Raw genomic sequence first — 2,443 nt, 5'->3', positions numbered from 1 at the left:
GATTCTCTTTGGGTGTCCTCTGTGTTGCATCTCTACTACCAGGAGGCGCTGGTCGCACTCACAATACATTTTACAGGACAAAACGGGGGCTCTCGTCTCTACTCAGCAGAACTGGGGCCAGCATTGAGGGGGGAAGAAAGTGGAAGCTGTAGCCACTAGCAATGGGCCCGTTTAGCACCGGATTTTCAACAGTGTCCCGTACCGGCAAAGCACTCAACACTGAACGAGCTCTTCTGAATCGAGCGCACGCTGATCCTGCTCAAATCTCTGACTCGAAGTCCTGCAGAAGGAGAGATGTCTCCCCTCTCCCAGCACGACGGGTGCTTCAGGTACTGCCTCTTACACACCGCAGACTCCTGCTCTAGCTGGCTGGGGCGCCAGACACTCTGGGAGAGTTTCCCGCAGTGGGTTGAGGGGGGCATCTCTGACTTTCTCTGCTCCCGGATCAATATCCGGTCCCCACCACCCTTGTCTTTCCCAAATACATTCTCCTAGAAACCTCCTACCGTCCTCACCCTGGTCACAGTTAAAGCGGCTGGCACAGGAGCATACCCCTAAGTATTCAGGGTATTGAAAGACTATTTGGCTCTGTGTATTCAGGACTACTGTCCTTGAGGATGGCACGGTAACGCAGGGGGACACTCCTCTCTTCCACTGACCTGGGAGCGGCATGGCAAAGGCAGGGACCAGAGGAAGCACCGCCTGCTGGTCCTCCAGGCTGGGGATGAGTGATAGGTCAATAACCTGTCCTCCAAACAACCTCCGCTCAGAACAGTTACAGAACCCCAAAGAGGAAGCCAGCATGAGACCGGGCTGGTGGAGCCCAGCTTGTGCTGAAGAGACAGCCGATTCAGAGTCCCGGTGGGCAGCCCTCTCCGGGGGGATGGAGCCTCAGTGTATGACAGGGATGCCATGACTCCGGATAAAGGCAACTGCTGTGGTAGCCGGGTATGTCAACACAGTAAGGAAACGATGAACTAGTATTCTATCTAATGACTTCTCTGATAAAGGGTAATCCCAGAATACCACACTGTTTAAAGTTCAATACGTCACTACAGTCAGTAAGATATAGTATCAAAACCATGGGGTGCTGAGGGAATCCTAGCCTCCCTGACTTCAATGGTAAAACTCCCAGAGACTTCAAGAGAGCCAGGGTTTCAGCCATGGTGCCTGGACTCCTAAAACCCACCTCCAAAGGCTACTAAACTGGGCCCCTTTTTGGCAATTCTTAGCTCAGGTGTCCAGGACTGAATGGGCCGTGGGGTCTGAACTTCCTCTGGCTCTGAGCTGAGCCCAGGCAGCTGCTAGCTGTTTGACTGCTGGTGCTGTTCTGGGTGCATGGGGGACTTTGGTCCATGGAAGGTATGGGCTGGTGCCTCTCACGGAAGTTACAGCATTGCAACTTTCTTTCAGCAGTTGATGCCCGGCTAAGCTGCATGGAAGGAAAATTGCTGGTCAGTTTGTTTTGGCTGTAGCTATTGGCTCTGTGGGGGTCAGAAACCTCCCCCTCACCAATGGGGGCTCTTATTTTGAAAGGACCCCCTGAAATCTGTAGAAAACCCTGAAATCTCTGGGATGTGGCTTTCTAGTGCTGTTGCTAGGATCCCATTGCGCTGGGTGCTGGACCCACATGGAGTGAGAGAGAATCTTTGCCCCAAAGAGCCTACAGGCTAGAGAGACATGAGGGGGAGAAAGGAGGGATCATCTTAAAATAAGTGGGGAACTAAGGCACAGAGCGACTTTGCCCAAGAAGGAATCTCTGCAGAGCTGAGATCTCCTGAGTCCCAGCCCAGGGCCTTAGCCATAAGACTGGCCTCTGAGGGCACGTTGACACTGCAGCGTAAGCCAAGGGTTGGTTAGAACTTGCGCTGGCAAACCCTGGGTTTGTTAACCTAGCACTTGAGCATCTACACTCATTTGTAACCCCAAGTGAATCCTGGGTCCCAATCTGGCGGTCCAGGGACTACCCTGCATTATGCGTGCCCCAGTCCAACCACCCAACTCCCAGACTTCCTAGCACCCTCCCAAGGTGCAATGGTCTAAGGTTGACGTGCCTACGGCAGGAATGACAGGCACAGGGTCTGTATCTGGGGGAAGGGCAGCAGCCTCCTCGCCAGGCACAGAGGAGGAAAAGCCCAGCCTGCTTGCTGCTGCAGGCGTGTCTGACCCCAGCTGTGTACAGGCCAGGAGTTTGAAAAGAAGGTCACTGTTGAGCATTCTGGCAGAGGAGAGCGCTGCTGGGTTAGTTTTCATTGCTCTGGCTTTTGTGAGGGAGAAGTTCAGGGCTAGTCGTAATAGCTGGGAAAGGTGCATGTGCCAGGCCCAGTCAGGCCTTGAGCTGAAGTTTGCAAGGTGCAGGCAGGATGCTAAAATCCTCGGTGCTGCATTCAGCAGGGAGGACTCTCAATTCTTTAGCAGAATTTGCAAGATGCATCCGATAAGA

This window comes from Caretta caretta, chromosome 25 (assembly GCF_965140235.1).
Source record: "Caretta caretta isolate rCarCar2 chromosome 25, rCarCar1.hap1, whole genome shotgun sequence".
NCBI lineage: Eukaryota > Metazoa > Chordata > Testudines > Cheloniidae > Caretta > Caretta caretta.
Note: the sequence above shows the minus strand (reverse complement) of the source record.